At 32.8% G+C, this 20590-nt stretch overlaps 1 protein-coding gene and 1 long non-coding RNA gene across 3 annotated transcripts in view; both read right to left on the reverse strand.

Moving 5' to 3' along the window:
• The window catches only part of Bsg (immunoglobulin domain-containing protein Bsg), a 109619-nt gene that overhangs the window by 62406 nt on the left and 26623 nt on the right, over positions 1–20590 (reverse strand). The gene's annotated exons all lie outside the window — the stretch shown is intronic.
• Positions 11391–14326, reverse strand: LOC148277024 (uncharacterized). The gene is made up of 4 exons (XR_015823615.1): positions 14257–14326; positions 13868–14039; positions 12355–12442; positions 11391–12042 (listed from the first exon to the last, which is right to left on the reverse strand). It is a non-coding gene; the product is annotated as an uncharacterized LOC148277024 (long non-coding RNA).

Here is a 20590-nt window from a genome sequence, read left to right on the forward strand (position 1 = left end):
CTGTCAAATTTAATCAAGATACGAACCGTTTCATATTTAATACCGTCAGTAATTTGCCAATCAATGAATTTCCAATTGTGCCTGCATTTTTTTGGCGAAGTTCAGCTTCGGTAACCTCACAATCGTATTTAGTCGTCCAAACTCGTGACAGGTTCTATCTTATACATAACGAGATGCTACTATCGAAATATTTAGCTAGGAGTGTTATATTGCCCGAGTTTTATCACTTTTGTTTCTGTTTACAAACTGTCGGCCCCTGTGATTTTAAAACGCAAAGTTCAGAAAATCCGAAGTTTGATTAATTAATGAAAATGAGAGAAAAACAAAACGAAAATGACTACATAAATCAAGAATATTTTAAGAATGTAAAAATCTTTATAGACAAATTAAATAGGCACTAGACTCAACCCTCTAGAGAGTTTATCTATCAGTCACGACCTAAAAAACATCGATGCTTGAACTAACTGGTACAAGAAGTATAGTAAAATAGTATAGTAAAATTGAAACAAGCGTTTTAAGGAGGTGTCTAGTAAGTTAAATAATTAAATCAGCTGAATCTCACCCACATCAAAAAAGGTTTCAGCTCTTTAAGTATGATATAGTCAACACAGGCAGAATGGTGAACGTTACAGTGAGTAAAGTGGCCACTTAAAACAGCCAATCAAAGGTCGTAATCCTTGTGCATGCTTAGAATTTAATATTCCCTTCTCAAAAACGTTTAACCTCTTTGTTGCAATAAATTGAGATCACTTAAATTAGTCATAATTTGGAATAATCATTAATTGATTTGATGGTTTTATAGACCCGGTTTTCAAAAATAAATGTTGTTAAATTCCTTATTTCATTTTTCCCTTTCAACATCTAATGGTGCATAGGGCACTGCATTAGTACACCAATCGCAGCGTATCTCAATCATTTTTGTTACGTGAAGGTAATATAATCAGTCTTGCGGTTCAGGTACCAGTCCAGGGACTATGAAATATTCCAATATGAAAACACCGTTTTTAAATTTCGGGAATCGAACCCGAGACCAATCACCACAAGGCCGACATTACTTATACCTATAATCATCCTGGATTCCATGCAAGTCGATAACATTTGTTTGTCTTTGTTTTTTCTTTTATTATTTCGTTTCTAGTTTTATGTTACTCTATATCATAGTCTTTTTCATTATAATAAACAGGTGTTCTTTAAAACCTGTCACATCCGAAACCACGATGATCAGTATGGACAAGGAGACGTATTAGCATATTAAAAAAAATATTTACAGCAAAGAAAATTAAAAAATATATATATTTATAATAAACAAATGGTTGGTTACTTCTGCAGGGAAGGAGCGAGAGGGGCGCGGCCGCGCGGTTGACGGAATATCAGACTCCCCCCTTCTCGTTTCACCCCTGCAGAGGTAAGCAACTATTTGTTTTTTTTAATATTTTATTTTTATAAATTTTATTCGTTTATAAAATTTATTTTAATGTGCCAATATGTCTCTTTGCTCATACTAATTATCGTGGTTTCAGATGTGACAGGGTTTAAAGAACAACCTGTATGTACGTTTAAAATGAAAAGAAAAAAAATGTTCTTCAGAATTTTCATTAGATTTTTTTTATTGGCACAGTATAAACTCATTTTTTAAATTATTGTCAAACAACATCTCAGGATGTGTTATACGTAATTTCCCTTGGATTTAATGCAGTAGGTTTAAGTATAAAATAGTAGTTCCCGGGGAAGATTCGGAGGTTATTCGCCAACCGTTAGGGGTTGAAGATGTGGTATTGAACCGAGTCCGGAAAACTAGGCCAGTTTAATGTCACAAGGCTAAACTAACACATATTATCCTCTCTGCGTTTATACTTCAGACAATGGAAATCAAGTATCATCTTTATTTGGTAAAATGTTGGAGAAATTCTGGTGCTTAGAAGGGGAAATACGAGTAGATCAAATTACGAAAACAACTATTATATTATTTGATATTGATTTATTATTTAACTACTTTGCGAATCATCATCATCATTCGCCTTCCGCATTTAATGGTACATAGGGCACTGTATTGTCAAACCAATTGCGGGGTTTTTTTTTATATGAAGGTAAAATAGACGACCACCTATTTAAATAAATATTTCATGTCAACCATGTCGGGAATCGAACGAAGCCATCGCGGGAGATCGCATTCGACTACATCTGAACGTAGTTATTTGTCAAAAATATTCTAACTGTTGTGTAGATTTGATTATTTACTCTTTTCACAAAGGTGATATTATCTTAGTTTCACTTGCATATGGCAATTGATGCGTTTGAGATTGATTTGTTTGAAAAACGGCCGTAATACGAGGTGAGATAGTACAAAGTAATTTTGCAGCATGACAACGCTCGGCCACACAACATACTTGGACTCGAGACGGTATACGTATGCTGCCAGAAAGAAAGAAAAGAATGTAGTAGTTAGCGATGGACAATACATTCAATGATATGTTCTTTACTATTTGTTTTTTAATAAAGCATTATTTACCTGAAAAAGCAGCTAAAACTTATTTGTGTCCCCAATACATTTTGTATATTTTTATTTAAAAAATTATATATATTTAAAAAGAAATATTAGCGTTCTTATAATATACCCAAATATTTCAATTTTGGTGATCATTTTCAAAGAGTTATAAAAAATCACTATTAGAAAATGGAAATCAAGTTGGGGTAGAGTGGGGTTCGAACCTCGGACTTCTGATCTGTGAATCCGCAACACTAGCCACGGGACCACAACCCGATTCATCATTTGTCGATACAATTCCACATGTATATATCTTCAATTACAGAATTACTTAAAAAATATAAAATAACATTTGGCATTTATAAGTAAGCTGGATAAATATATATTTTTTAAAGTACATGTGTACATATAAAATATTGGGCCTTACAATAAACTCGGCGTAAAGTTACTCTCAAGTATAGTGGTATAATTCGGATAGGAATACCATCCTTATTCTATCACCATAATAAGGATGGTATTTCCATCCGAATTATACCACTATACTTAAGTGTAACTTACTAAGTTTATGAGCAAGGCCCATTGTTTAATAAAATTCATACATAAAAGATTATTCGCTAACGCCGAAAAAGAATCATGAAATACGTCAATCCTGCTATTTCGGAAGTATATATTATATTCCTGACTCAGTCAGGCTAAGGGTGTATGGTATGTTGCATTGCTTGAAAATGAAGGCAGTTTGAATACGAGTATATCCTGATGTACGATGTTCATAATCACGCATTAATTTGTATTTTATTTGAGGCTAGTATCTACTTACAGTTTATTAAATTGTAGAGAAATTTTATGTCATAAACAACAAGGAGTTTTGTCAGGGTATCAACATGAAAAAGTTAGAAGTTCCTCGTAATTGAGCACCGTTTTCACAGACCTAGATATTTAATCTACAAAAATAATAAAATTCAGAGTTTTTTTTTATGACAAAAAATAATTACTTGAATTTTGTCAAAAACAAGAATACTGCTTTTAAAAAATTTTACATTCTAACCAATGAACTGGAAATCAATAATACGTAAAAATTGGAAATACATATTCACTTAAAAATCCCAACTTTTAGAATTTTCACAAAAACGAGATATCTACATATTTTGTGATATGACGAATGTATAGAAAAGTTGATCTGTGTTAGAAATATAACATGAAAGTTTACTTTTGAGTGGAATCATTATTAACGGTTTTTTATACTTTATATGCCTACATATACGTATGTATAGGTTATATTATTTCACAATTATGTAGGTTAGAAATTAAAACATGTTTGAGAAAATGAAGGCAGTTTTAATAAATCTCAATTGAGTATTTTAATTATTTTTTTTGTTAAACTTTAAATATGATTATTTTGTAGGGATTTTTTTATTGAAAACAACACGGCTGTGGCGTTTTATCAGGGAGTCAAAACGAAAGAGTTAGAAGTTGCTCGTAATTTAGATTTTGGGTTAGAAATTTAATTGCACCATTAGTTGCGTATTTGCGCATAATGATACTTTAGCGGACTTATTGCTGAAAGCAATATCTTCCAGCCAACTAAAAAAACAGACTAGTCAAAAGAAGAGTTGATCAAAATTTTTTAATAATAAAAGAAAATAAATTTCAAAATATATCCATGAAAAAAAAAATTGTTAAAAATAACAGCTGTTTTTTAATGGGCAGATAAGGCCTGCACATATTAACTTTAAAAAAGGTGCATTTTGCTATACATATTAAAGGACGAGGAATGTGGAATCAGATAATGAATTTATAAGGAGAGAGAAAGAGGAACCAAAGAAAGAAAAGGGAGATATTTAAAAAAACTATAAAATACAGGGAGTTCAGGATTCTAAGAATATAATATAGTAATGTTTCAGGCGTTTCTTGAAGGTGGCTAGAGAAGGTGCGTTTTTTGTATGAAGAGTTAGCTCATTCCAAAGTCTAGCAGCTTGAATGGAAAAGGAATAGCTGAAAAATGATGTGCTTTGTCGAGGAATGGAAAGTGTTCTCTCCTGAGAAGAGCGAAGCGAAAGACCATGATCAGAAAGGTAAATGAAATTCTCAGCACGACCCTCAGGCGAATGTGTGGTAAAACGATGTATGATAGGTGCACAAATGTCGAGATCCGTGAAGTGTGTAAGGCTGAGACATGCATTATTGACAGAATCAAGAAAGGGGTGCTGCGTTGGTTTGGACATATAGAGCGAATGGACAGCGAAAGAACGGCTAAAAGGATCTACGATGCAAATGTTGATGGATGCAGAAAACGAGGAAGACCGAGAAAGACATGGCACGATCAAGTCCATCAAATAGTTGAAGATGGACATGTCAAAAGTAGGAATAATCGACGTGCGTGCATGAGAAGTAGAATGTATGAATGTAGAGGAAGCGAGGTCTGTAAGCCAAGATAGAGTGTTATGGCGTTCTATTCTCTCTGCCTACCCCTACGGGGAAACGGCGTGATGGTTTGTTTGTTTTGTTGTTTGTTTATATAAACATTTGAAAATTACAACAAAATTGATGGTTGCACCAAACATCCTCATTTTGTTAAAAAACAACACTAAATATACGTTACATAAATACTTGAGCAAGGAGATCATTTGTCTACCTTAATTAAAGTGGTCGTAAATAAACATATTTGTTTCCATTAAATTTTCGACATGCGATAGTCGTTTTTAATCAGACTAGACGAGCCGAGAACAAAGTAAGCTAATTCCCCGTTTCTATTTTAAAATGTTTTTCTTTACAGTTTAATCCATGAGACGTTTTGTGCTTAGGGTCCATGACGTAGGTGGCCATCTGGCGCGAGTCTGGACTCTGGACAGAGGCCAATAGGCCATACCGGGCCTACGATTACAATGGGACGAGGATAATTGTTATCGATATTCGTCGATGTAAAAAAATACATATTCGAGTTAAAAATACCGCAATGGATTTAATATAATTATAAATATTTTGACCCCAGTCACCGATAATAACAATGTCAGAAAATGGGAATCAAGCTGTGGTAGAGCGGTGATAAAATATTGATCCAAAGTCTGCAGCACTACCATGGGACTACAACCCACTGTCATAAATATTTTCCAACCAACCTAAATTAGACTGGTGTCAAGTAGGTTAAGATTTGTACAGACCGATTTTTTATAAATTTTCGAAATTGCTATTAAAGGCGTCTTTTCTAATTTGACGTAATTTGTTCTGGGGATTAAACGAAAAAAAAACTATTATCAGAAACTACAATATAACCTTGGAGTGACGTCATAGTTTCCTGGTATTTTACCGCCCTTAGTAAGAAAGTTAATGATCCGACACAAACATAATTTCAAACAAACTTGAAATTAGGTACTTGAAATTCGGTCCAGGCAAAGCCCTTTCAGCTACAAGTCTAGTTAGAACAAAATATTTAAAAAAGGAATCAATTTATAAAAACTGTTACGTTAATTTCTTACAACCATCTAATAAAAGTAAAGGTCTCATGAATATAATTTTAGTTTCAAAACGTACGCGAGAAAAAAAATGGGACGAAAATAGAACTAGCAATAATATTGCTACAATAACATTTTTTTTGTAACATACTTTTCTATGTTTATCGGTTTCAAGACGTTCTCGTCTTTTTTTGAAAACACTAATTTCCGGGTCGAGGTGTGTACCCAGTTTATTCCAAAATTGACATTTTGAAATACAGCAAAAAAATGTGTTTCCTACATTCAATTAAATGTAACTATGAGTTAGAGAAGAAAGTGAAATTGTGGATTGGAATAAAAGGGTGCTTTTAAAATAAGAACGGAGAGGTAATAGGGAATGTCTAAGGAACTCTGCATTCCAGGTGAACTACCTGACAGACGTCTTACGCTTAGATCAGCTACATATACGTCGAGAGGAAAAGTTATTATACCTCTACGCAAACAGCACATTTAATTCGGCGAACGCGCATTTGCGGTCGCAGGCCCTACGGCATGGAATGCTCTCCCAGCAGAGGTGCGAAACTGTAAGAGTGAAAAAATGTTTTGGAAAAAACTTAAAACCCCTTGTTCTCTAAATCATTTTAATAAATCCTTAGCATGTGATGACAAAGTACGTTGTTTATCTTAAATTACAAATTTAAAAAGTTGAAATCAAATTGATGTCTTTATATAATCACTTTGTAAAGCGCCCTTGAGATATTATATTACGAAAATAGCGCTGTATAAGTTATACATAATAATAATAATAATAGTAAACCAAGAACTTTTTGAAGTTGAAATTTTTCACGAATGTGAATAAAAAAAAACGTTTGCGTTAAAATTTAACAGATTTTTGATACTTTTATTTTATTATTGTTTGTGTTACACTGTTACCAAATAAATCAATGTCTCTCAAATGAATAAATAATTACTAATGAAATTGTTAGAATGGGTCCCGCAATAAGACAGGAAATTATCACTCTGGAGGAATATCTCATTTGACATACTGTTCATATAAAGGATTTTTCAAAGACTCTTTTAGTGTTTATAAAGCTCCTTATAATCAATAATTTCATTCATAAATTTCGTTTTCAATATTCGAGGTCTCAGAAAAGCCATATTGTTCGGTTGGTAATTAATTCAATCATACAAATATACATACAAGTTTTAAATACAAGTATAAAAAAAATATTTAAAAATGCGATAAAACGACATTTGAATTTTTAAAATATGGCACAGATCTATGCGTATATGAAGTATATTTTTAATGAATTAAAATATATTTATAAACATAAAAAAGGCTACTGCAAATTTTAAGTGAAATTGGGATTACATAGAACGCGCAGAAAAGTACAATTCAGGCGTTTGATTGATGCGACAGCCGTAGAACCGTGTCGGGTACCCGCTACTCGGGGGCGGGAAGTGATTGACCTTCGTAGGCGAACCTTCGCAAGTATTCCCGCCTAGGGCGGATCTAATTATAGTATACGTTACGGGAAGCACCACGAGAGATTATCCGAGCAGCTTACATACTCGGAAAAATCACTTTCGCAAAATATGACCAACCACAAACGGTGGCCGAAATTACGAGAACAAGTGACTAGTATATAGGTATAATATATTCTATTACATTTTTTTTTTGTTACATTACTATAATTCGAAAATTTATGTTTTAAGATTATCGAAATTGAACAAAAAAGTATTAAATACAAGACTTAATATACATACATGTATATACGTATATTAATTTTTGAAATAATGAAGTCATATTTTGCTATAACAGGCTTAAGTCGGGACACGAAAATAATGATTAATGAGGAACTTCAGCCCTACATTGGGTACAATAAATGTTTTCTTGGGTGCGGTATAAGTTAGAGCATTAAATTGAATGCAAAGTTTCTTGAAAATATACGAAAACAATAATAAAAACGAACACCTTTGAACGACGTCACTAGTTCAAATAAATCAACCAATGATAAGAGAGTTATGGAAGATTACCGTTTTATTTGCCGTCGATGGACCAATGGGCAGAACTGATCGAGAATAAGCGAAAGAGAACCACTGACGTCACACGCGGAGTTATTTAAAAAATCAAAGAGCTGATAATACGATATATAAAAATTGAAAAAAAATATATTTTGGCCCAATTAATATTTTTTTTAAAACCACTGAAATACATATACATGTATATATTTTTTGTATTTAAATACCTGCATTAAAAAAACGACATATTTTAATTAATTTAAAACGAAGCTACAGAACCGTTACCAGATAATTTTTATGACAGCCTATTAAGAGTTAATAATAATAAAAAATAACACACATAAGTCATCGACTCTAATGTATGGGAGCGAAGTATATAATTGGAAATATAACTATGAAAGTAGGTGGAATGCTGTCGAAATGCGATTCTTCAGGCGAAAGTGTGGTAAAACGATGTATGTATCTATGCAAAGTTGAGCATTATTGACAGAATCAAGAAAGTAGTGCTGCGTTGGTTTGGACATGTACAGCTAATGGACAGCGAAAGTAAGACTAAAATGATCTACGATGCGAGTGTTGATGGATGCAGAAAACGAGGAAGACCGAAAAAGATATGGCACGATCAAGTCCATCAAATATTTGAAGATGGACATGTCAAGAGTAGGAATAATCGGCGTGCGTGCATGAGAAGATGTATGAATGTAGAGGAGACGAGGCCTGTATGCAGATACAGAGTAATATGGCGTTCTACCCTCTCTGCCTACCCCTATGGGGGAACGGCGTGATGGTTTGTTTGTTTGTAATAAGTCGTATAATTTACGTATGCATAATATAATGCATATTATAAAAACATAAATATTTTCTGTGTTGCTATGTCAAAAGTTGACAGGTGATTTTATAAATAAAAAAGTGTCCTCCACACAAAACGATAAAGGTGAAAAAAAATAAAAGCCTCACAATAAAACGCCAATGACAGGTCGTATGCCCTGTAAATGCCTAGAGATCCATATTCCGTTCTCAAAAATGTTTTCCCTCCTTTTTGCAATATATTTCGATCTTGATAACTCCCTAGACCCTAGGGTGTGAAGGCCAGCCATGTCCACTAACATTTGGATATTTGTATTTAAAATGCTGTTGACTAAACTAACGGTAGCAATAAATTATATTAACATAATGATAATAAAAATAAGTATAAAAACTTTTAAATGTTTTCAAGCGTAACCTAGTAAAGCTAGGGTTTCCTAGGACAGCGGTGCCCGTATTTTAACGGCCGTAGTGAACGGTGATGCAGTAGATAGCCGTCGTAAAGTCGACTAGAGAGTGGTTTCCTAGGAAAACGGTGTTAAATGGTGTTGATAACACCGTTTTCCTAGAAAACCACACTCTAGTCACCGTTACGACGACTGTCCACTGCATCACCGTTCACTACGGCCGTTAAAATACGGGCACCGCTATCCTAGGAAAACCTAGCTTTTGTGAAATAATTCAGCCATATAAATCTCACCCACATCGACAAAGGTTTCAGCTGTTTTACTTCACTCAAGTCATCGTTTAATGTGTATAATATAATATACATACTTTTATTAAGTTTATATGTGCAAGCATTATTCCCCACTAAAAAACAACCGTTATTTCTAATATTGTAGCTTTTGATATACATTATGTGTTTTTAGTACAAGTTTTTGACCAACTCCTCATTTGATAAGTCTGTTTTTTGGTCGGTTGGAATTATTTATCGCTTTTAGCAATAAGTCCGCCAAACTACTTATTCATTGTACTTGAAGATTTAAATAAATAGATAATAGTCAATAGATATAAAAGTTAATGTGGATTTTTAAACATAGGCAGAATGGTGATCGCTTCACAATGTGTAAAATGGCCGCTTAAATCAGCCAATGCCGGATCGTTAACGCTGTAAACGCCTTGACTTCCGTATTCCTCCTCAAAAATAATTTCCCTCTCTGTTGCGAAAGATTTCAATCTTGTTAACTTCCTAGGGATAAAATCCAGCCTTCTCTTTATGTGTTTATACTATAATGTTATATAATATAATGTTTATACATTGAAATCAACAAAAAAATGTTGATTTCAATTTCATTGATGTAGTGGACTATTTAGTACGATACACGAAAGGTAATTTGAATTGATTGATTTTTTTATCAAACCTAGAAAAGCAACTAAACATTATCTTTAATTCTATAAAATAAACACATTTTGACAATAAAATGTGCAATGCATCCCTATTTAGCAATAATTGATAGCCAATAAACGGGTTAATTAAATTCGGTCGATCTCCGATAGTGAATGTAATTCATTTAAATACGAACAGGGTATCCACAAAGAGGCTTCCGGATTCCGAACAAATTTGTCGAGACAGGAAATACTATGCCTTTTATGTAACGTCACTAAAGAATCGATTCCACAGTGCATTATGCGCGATTCATTCATTCGATAAAACAATTTAATTGATATAAAACTAAAGTTTATATTTGAAGCACTAACTTTGTGGTTATTCATTATCATAAAATAAATAAAACAACTTTGTTTTTAACCACTAATTTTTATTTTTCACCGACCGGTTTCAAAGCAAACAAGCTTCTTTGTCAAGGTTTACGGAACTAATGAATTGATTCCTTTTTATTTTATTTCTATCATGTTCACTAAATACTACACGTGAGGACCCAATAAATTAAGTGGTTTTTCTGAATTTTTCTGAATTCGCAAATCATCTGATAGAAAATAATCATAACTTCAATAAAGACACTGGATAAAAAGTACTTCATGTTGAAAATAAAATATTAAAATTAGACAACTTAGAAATCTTAGAAATTAAAAAAGCGATTCGTAATAAGAAAACAATAATTAATAACCAATTAAACAATATTTCTTTTAGTCCTCTCCTGTCTTAATTCGAAAATAATGATATCAGATTACCACCCGTGTAAGAAAAAACCACTTGATTTATTGGGTCCACGTGTAGTATTTAGTGAACATGATAGAAATAAAATAAAAAGGAATCAATTCATTAGTTACGTAAACCTTGACAAAGAAGCTGGTTTGCTTGGAAACCGGTCGGTGAAAAATAAAAATTAGTGGTTAAAAACAAAGTTGTTTTATTTATTTTATGATATAAAACTGTTAATTAAAACAATATCGATAGGTTAGCATATTAAATATGGAAAGCTATTGTAATAGGAGCTAGATCTTAACCCATTATAACTCAACTTCCTTAATATAATAAAAAAATCCCAAATGTTTTGATAGCTTTTTGCAAATAATGTAACACGTATTTTTTAGTTTTCAAAATGAAAAAAAGGTAGAAAACAGAAGTGTGACATTTGTGAAACATTGTGTTACAATGCCTCGAAGTATTCTTAATTGTCAAAGAAATATATTTCAACAATTGTTTTGCTTATTTTAACAATTCGCCAAATGTTCACGAATAAATATTTTTTTAGATTTTTTAGATATTTCAAATACGCGTCCCTGTCAGTTTCACAGCGAGTAAATCGCAACCAAGATCATCATGTAATTATCTGTTTATGAGAAAATGTACTTCAATTGCATTAAATGGCGCGTATGATTTACTTACGAGAATAATTTTGCAATCAGATTATTTTTGTAGTTCTATTACAAAAATACACGAAGTAGTAACATTTTTCTTCTTAATGGTGGCAGTCTGACCGTCACGGCCTCTTACGTAGATCTGTTGTGATGGGTTTCCGTAAGTTAATTCTCGCCCTCCGAGCTGGGCTACAGAGTGGAGGGCGAGAACTCGCATATCTTCAGGATTAACCGATGGTCTCCCCAAGTTCGGATTCTTGTGACATACCTCACATCAGCATCGTCCGTTCTACAAAACCCATATCTATGTAGAAGTTTCAAAAAATATATTTCTAGCAAAGTGTTAAAAATATAAATATAATAAATTTACACAGGCAACAAATAATGACAGGCGCCGGGGAGCAGTTGGTCAAACGGTCAACTGTGAGACTGATGTCGTGGGTTCGATAGCCTCCAGTTGCAAGGAGAAAAAAATTCAAGATTTTTTCTCGAACTGTCTTAGTGGTCTTCCATAGCAGCTATTTTCCGCCCGTTAACAAGCCCCTAAAATAGAGGCAAAGCGGCTTTAAAATTTAATTTGAAGTATAAATTAATCATGTAATGTACACGAAGTGACGCAATTCGAGAGTTGCAAGATAGACAAATAAAATGTCACAAATTAACCAGTTCAGTATGCGAAATACGTTAGGAAGTTACCGTATCTGCAATGTTTGCTTTTCCACTAAAGATGACTTCGGCAAAGCGACGAAGCTCGTGAAGGGATTCGGAAAACAAATAAGTTCGTACCGAGTTTGAGTTTTATACTGGCACGAGTAGGTACACAAATACATATTATAATATATGTAGGTACTGTACCTGGAATATAAAAATACGCATTGCGAAACACACTGCGACATTATTTGGCGTGTATTTATTGTTTCTTGATCAAATAACAGGTACAAAGCTGAAAATAGACAAAATAATTTGTTTAGTGGTATTAGAAAGATTTTTTTTTCTTGAACACAAGACGTGTCAGAGTCTGCCCGTTATTGATAAAGATTACAGCAGTTATGTGTGTAAAAAAAAAACAGAACCCTGAATAGGCATTTTAGACTGGATGGAGAGTTTCAGGTAAAAATTCCGAGAAAAGAAATCGAAAGGAGATAAATCCGCCTCTTCGGGACCTCGTGAGTACGTTTGCCTAGTTATGAAGTCCCGTGTTCGATTCCCGATAAAGTTTACATGAAATATTTGTTAAAAAAGTGTTTATCCAGCGCAATATCTCTTCTTGCCTACGCGTATTTTATTTATTTATCTATTTTTATTTGGGAAAAAAACAAGTTTTTACATATATTGTATAAAAAAAATAAAAATACATATGAACGAAAATTGTGAAAACAGTCAATAAAATTTTTCCACAGTGGTGTAAGATATCGATTAAGTACATTATCGGTATCAAAATAAAAGCAATTAACAATTGTTAGGCACTTAGAAACTTGCAAATAAAAAAAATAAAAAAATACATATACTTATTTACAGTTATAAAAATAAAGTTAATAGAAATAAGATAAATTTAAATTTAAAGAATAAGAAAAGAAAAAAGTTATTTAAAAATAATGTAAAAGGTATAAATATAAAATAATGAACATACGAATACATACACAATTACTGAATTTTATTATCAGTAAGTATGATTTACATGGAAAATTATCGAAATACGCTGCGATTGAAGTACTTATTCAGCGCCCTCCGTATCGCTGTTTGCGAAAAAAGAAATGAGGTGGTATCGGAAAATAAAAGTTAAAAAAATTCCAATACACGCATTTGAAGAGAATGTATTTTTTAATGACAGTTTTGCATTTAGAACGCTTCAAAAGACCTAGATACCAAAATAAAGATCTTCTATTATTTTTCTCTGATATTTTCCTTAACCATTTTATTTGTATCATCATTAAATTGTCAAATTACGGTAAGTAGGTAGGAGATTTATATATATCTATACATAATAATATGTAAATGACGGTAATGTAGATTGTACCTAAAAGTATTTATTTGCAGTTTTGTAGGATTAAAAAAATAGTTACAAGCTGTAAACAGTAAACACGAATTATTGAAATGAAATAAAAACAAAACAAAAAGTTGATTTTATTTTGAAAGCATTAACAGATTTTTACAAAATAGCCTCCAAATATTGCGGTCGAGAATAGCTTTAATACCGTTATAAAATTCAGTTTGAAATACCGGAATTGCGACAGATTTTACTTTGGGTAGTAAGTACATAATTCACGATACATTTTCATTGCAATCGCAAAGCCGATGTTGACCCGTTTTTGTATTATTTCATTTTTATACATCTGTATTGAGTTAAGGCAGAAAAAAAATTATTTACATGGAAATAGTTACAATGTGATCATAAAATCAGTGTCAGCACAAAATGTTGAACATAAGATTGTATTTATGTATGTACGTCTCATTCATTGTACTGGATCATGTTATTTTGTGTATGTGTTTGCGCCGTCTTTAACTGGGGTTGAAGCTCCTCGCATCCGTAAGCAAAAATCCTACAAAGTTAAAGAGAAAAATATATAGATGCTAATTAGTCATATTCAAACTATAAAACATCAGTCTGTCGTTATGCGAGTTTTCTACGATCAGTAATCTGTTTGCGTTGTATACATACATTATATAAACACGTTTACCTACACAGTATTATAAATACAAGAGCACTTTTCAAACACATACAGTTTGATGTAATAGAAAAATAGCACATCTACGTACATTTTAGTGTCGCTTCCTTAAGTTACTGTTTTTTTTCAATAGTTAAGACTACAAAGAAATTGGCAAATATGTATAAATCGATTTTCCATTTAATCACAACATTGAAACCGATTTGTAAACACACAAAAGAATAACTCATTCACCGTGATACTGAAGAATCCATTTGATTTGTGAGTAAATTATAAATATGCGTGTTTTAAGGTAAACACAGAAGGTGCCAATATGAAAATAGAGTGATAATGGACTGAGGGAAAATCATATTTCACCCGGAATGCGATAATAAATCTTACGATGTTTTTATTATTCGCCTTGACCTAGAATTCACGGTACGCATCACTTAGAAAATGGAAGTGGAGAAAAATAATGTTGACACGTATACATAATAAATACAACTTAAGATAGATAATAAATAACTATAGCAATAAACAACGAATTTATTCCAATTTGATGACAGCAACATTGGGGTGAAGCTTGGCAATTTCGCGTGGTTAGTGGTACTTCAATTCTAGTTTCTTAGTAGAAGCTATTAACATTTAATGTCCTGTAATATAAAATAAACAAAATTATATAAAAACAGAATCATACAATTTGAATGCCTAGCGATTACTAAGTATATAAAATCCACAAACGCCTACTTTACTAAATACGTGCTGAACACATGTTTATTATAAATTATTCATTGTATTGATATAACACCTGGGGTAATGTGCGCTCTATACGATGTATAAAAGATCCTTTGTAAAAGCAATGAACAAGAATCCTGAAATAACTTGCTCGAGATCTTAAAGAGGATTTTTGAGGCGGTTATACAAATCCAGCATTTGTTACGTGAAGTGTGGTATAAAGGAACTAATCGCATGTAAGGGATAAAATGCAAGTGGAGAAACGTAACAAAGGAAACTTTTACAACATAGTATGAAGAGAAATGAGATGAAACGAATTATACTGAGACGTTTGGGAGAAGTCTGGCGGCGATTTAAGGGAGATACGAAGAAGCGGGGGTCAGCAACCATTACCCCTTACCGTTGGTAAATCTCGGCGAGTGAGGTCTGCAGTGTCTAACGGCTATTCCCTCGTGCGATAGTTCGCAGTGCGGCGCCCAACGTGGATCTCTGTGAGAATGCCCTTTCGCCACCCCTGCGATCATCAAATTTCTGGCTATATTTGACTGAAGTAGTACGTGATGAATAACGAAGTGAATATGTAATAATCTGATTAAGAAACATGACTCGAATACATCATTTAAAAAATACATAAAACCAAGATTCAATAATATTGTGTATACTGGTTATAATATTACAGTTTTTTATTTTATTTTTTGTATAAAATTTGCTCCATTGTTCATATCATTTAATTACATTAAAAATAGTGACGCATTTTAGAAATGAGAAGAAAAATAGATTTAAAGGCGTTTTGTAAAACAAAAAAATACCAACGGTGCAGAATTTTTACTCTTAAATAATTCAAATAAGGGTATCGTTTTATGTCATTATTCTGATGACAAACGGTATCTACAATAATTAATTTTATATCTTTTAGATTGAATCCTTTTTACAGAATCCGATATTTGATAAGTAGGTATTACCGACCAAACATAATGCTTTTCGAAAACACAACATTCGAGGAAGAGAAACTATAACAACAAAACGTGCTATCAATTTCTACATTAGAAATACAAATATATGTTCGTACATAAATGCATTTATGTGGAATTGGAAAATAGTTATGTTTCAGGAAAATTCATGGGAAATATAACTCTCGAACGGTCGGGACAAGTTATTTGAGAACAATACTGCTCAAAATAACATTAATGTAACGTACGCTAACTAGTAATATGCACGATCAGGTTTATGTAATAAAATACTAAATATAATTTCAAAAATAGCAAAATATGAAATTTTATGTCGAATCGAGAAGCTTATTTGGGTCGACAGGATTCGTAGAAAGAATACTTTTGCACCAACTTCCGTCACAATTAACATAAAACTGGATTTACTGGAGTACATAATATAATGCATATAATTTACTAGAAATTACTTAATTTTATTATTTACGATTGCATAATTGAAAATCAATAAGCGGTGAAAAATGGGCAGTTTCAATTCTCTTCTTTAGTAAAGATTGTCCAAAAAATTAAACGCGTATAACGGTTCATGGTTCATTCATGTTAACAGCAGATGCTCGGAGCAAGTCTTCGAGATAGAATAAGAAACGAAGAGATTAGGCAGAGAACCAAAGTTGCTGATGTCATGAATCGTGTGGTAAAACTAAAGTGGTAATGGGCAGGATATATGGCTAGACAGGGGACATCAGATGGGCGCCATGAATAATGAAATGGAGACCCTGGGTAAATACAAGGAGTGTCAGAAGGCCACCATAGAGAAGGACTGACGACACTGTTCATATAGCTGGTGGTGCCTGGATGCGGAGAGGTCAATACAGAGACGAGTAGAAGGAGTTGGAAGAGGTCTATAATAATAATGTATGGATAATTTATATAGCGCCATTTTTGTGAAAATCACCTCAAGGGCGCTGTACAATAAATAAATATCCTAACACGTCTTGCAGCTACAGAGCGCATGGACGGTTGGGATTCTAGTTCCTCGTCTCCAATTATGATATATAACAATTATGATATATATGAGCCAGATAACAGAACGTCTTGCAGCTACAGAGCGCATGGACAATAAGAAATCTAGCCCCTATTTACATTTTTATTTTCAATTTTTTTATTGACAATGAAGTTTAGAGTTTAAGTGATATTTTAAAAACGAAATAAAAGGCAAATTTATAAAATTAGAATTTAGATAACAACAAGGCTTGCAGCTACTGAGCGCATGGACGGTTGAAATTCTAGACCCCATTTACTAAATTTTGATATTTGATAGTTATATCCAGCAGTGGAGGGAGAAAGGCAAAAAAAATATCTTTTCTTAGCATAACGTTATGAGATTTTTAGACACGGAATATTAATATTTTCCTACCAATATGATAAAACAGATAGTGTATTCTCTTCTTCACTATCTCAACATTTACGAAACTGCATACATGTGTAATATATTCCTTTACATAAGTTGAAAGGTGTCTATGTTTAGGTAGCCATTGATCAGTATTGGTGTGCTGTCGGTATGTTGATTTATTTGGTAGTTACAGTAACGTGTAGTGCAAACATACGCCACACAAGTCGTGTACGAGAATGGCGATGTGTACCTAACGTAGGTACTGAGTACACGGGTACACGTACAACGTACATAATATTTACGAGAACATAAACAGTGGCAGTTCACGGGAACACTAATGCAATGAAACAACAGGAAAGTGATAAAGTAAATAGCAACACTACACTGAATATTATTCAACAATACGGAAGCCGAGCGTGGATGCGTTGAGGATGAAATTTAGATGGTATTGTATAGTTGTATGCGAATGGGAAGATTGACAAAATAAATTATTTGATTTTATTTTTTATAACTACGAAGCCCCACGTCTCCAATGGATTACACCTATAATATATTAAAACTGAGATATTAAATTGAGTCGGGTTGTGGTCGTGTGGCTAGTGTCTCGGACTCTCAGATCAAAGGTCCGCGGTTCGAATCCTACTTTACCCCAACTTGATTCCCATTTTTTTTAAAGTGAGTTATTTACAACTCGTTGAAAATGGCCCTTAAAATGAAATATTTGGGTAGTAAATCATTAAAATAAAAGGTAAAACGCAAATATTTCTTTTGATTAAAAAAAATAAAAAAATAATGTACAGTAATTTAGATTAATCAAGTCCAACGGCCCATCAAGGTATGCCTGGGGAGCGAATTGGCAATGAACGAAAGTAAGTCAAAAGTGATGGTATTTGAAAGGGGAAGTGAGGATACTGACTTCACAATAAATGTAAACAACTAATGTCTTGAACAAGTAGAAGAATTTGTGTATCTGGGAAGCATGTTTTCAAGAGATGGAAGAGTAGAAAAAGATTTTGAAAGGATAGTAAATGCGGGCAACAAAATGAACGGACCACTAAGCACAGTAATTGCTAATAAAAATATGTCAATCGAAACTAAACTGGCAGTGCACAACGGAGTTTTAGTCCCAACACTTATGTATAGAAGTGAAACATGGAACTGGCAGAGGAAGGATGAAAGCCAAGTGAACGCGGTTGAAATGCGATCTCTTAGACGAATGTGCGGGAAATCATTGTTTGACAGGGTTACGAATGATGAAATCAGGCAAGAGTGTAAATCAGTCAAGTATAATTGATAAGATTAAGAAAGGATCTCTGAAATGGTTTGGTCACGTAGAACGAATGGACGACGAAATAATGGTAAAACAAGTATATATGGCGAAAATGAACGGTAACGTGAGACGAGGACGACCAAGGAAGACGTGGCATGATCAGATAAACCAAAATCTTAAGTCTGGTCATGTCAAAAGCAGACAGAACCGAAGGGCATGTATGACAAGATGTATGAATATGGAAGAAGCTAGGAATAAATGCCAGGATAGACGTGTGTGGCAGTCCATTCTCTCTGCCTACCCCTACAGAGAAATGGCGTGATGGTAGTAGAAGTAGTAGTAGTAAGTAAACGGCAAGACATTATATTTACTAATGTGTGGTGTGTTTATTTGCGGCTTGTTTTAGTTTATTTTCCCGTAAAGTAAAAAATTAACAAGAAAAAAAAAACTATTGTTACAAACATGCTTAATAACACAGAATGTGCAATTAAGATATAATACATAAATATTAATAATAATAAAAAAAAAGCTATCTTTAAATCATCAATAAGCGTAAAAAAAATATGAGTGAATAAATGAAAAAAATATATAAAAAAATAGCTGAAATTTTTTAAATGTTCATATTTTTGTAGAATTTGTTTAAAGGACATATAACATAAAACCATTGTATTGAAAAAACCCAAAATATTGATAAATAGGTCCAAATGTTTGTAGAAAAGGACTGGATTCCACAATAAGCCCTGTTACGTGTCTAGATTTCAATATTCCCCTTTTAAATTCTCTCAATCTCTGTTGTAATATTATGTACCTATGTCAATCATAATAATTATAATAACACGGTGTGGTATTTTTGTATTGTAATACAAAACAGGTCTTAATCTAGTTTAGTATCGTAATGCATTAGCGAAATACTGTCTTAGCAAAAAAGTTAATTACAAAGTTTGTCGATCTGGTGAATAAAAGGCGGGAAAAGTGCTTGTTTACTTGGCATAGAAGTACGCGCATTAACTCAGCAGAAAAAGAAAATTCATTAAATGCCAAAGGATTATCAACCACACCCAACTTTTATTGTTTCCGGTTCCGGTGCTCAAGTAACGTAAGCAAATAGGAGACAGGGTTCATGGCAATAATTATTTCCTGAATGCACGGCATAATTTATAGCCACATTTATATAATTAAAAAATCTAGCTGAAAATTAGGTTAAGTAAAAATTGTGTTTCTTTTTTACATATCGTGCTTTTACTTTATAAATGTTGTAGTAAATAATGTTGTAATTTTTATTTTATTTATTTATTCACACTCTTTATCAAAATACAATTCCATGTTCACTTTGCCCAGCTAACAAGGATACATACCCCGTTCCAAGCTAGGCAATTACATTTTAATATATTATAATAGTTAACAAATTAATATAGAGCACAGACAAACAAAATATAAACTTATTCGGATACACATTTTGATTCATATACATACAGACATACACATATATACACACATATATATAAATATACACATATATACACATGTACATACACACATACGTACATACACCCATGCGCATACACATACATACATTCATAAAAACATAGACAATTTATTTATGCGAAACTTCATGGTTGTCATCTATAAATACATTTTTTTTAAAATTAATCCTTATTTTTTTAAAAATTAATCCTTATTTTTTATATTTTATTTTTGACATCCAGTAAGGTTCTCCAATCCGTGGCATGCATCAACTTTTCTGACTCCCTACGACCAATGTCATGAAAGAGCGAGGTCAACACCTTCCGTAACTTGACAACAATATGTTAATATAAACAGCTCCCCAGGGAGTTGAATCCAGTCCTTGTCTACAAAAATTTGGACAAACTCAAAATATTGTTGATAAATCCACCTGGTCCACGAAGAAGTATAAAAATTAAAAAAATAACATTTTCAGGCGTTGCCTAGTATGTAGGTGAAATAATTCAATTAGATGAATCTCACCCGCATAAACAAAGGTTTCAGCTCTTTAACTTCACAAACATCAACAGATGAAAGAATTTAAGGAATATAGATGTTCAAATATGGGCAGAATGGTGAATGTTACACAGTGTGTTAAGGG

This window comes from Micrasema longulum, unplaced genomic scaffold (assembly GCF_059751315.1).
Source record: "Micrasema longulum isolate JH-2025_06_02 unplaced genomic scaffold, ASM5975131v1 h1tg001106l, whole genome shotgun sequence".
NCBI classification, from domain to species: Eukaryota; Metazoa; Arthropoda; class Insecta; order Trichoptera; family Brachycentridae; genus Micrasema; species Micrasema longulum.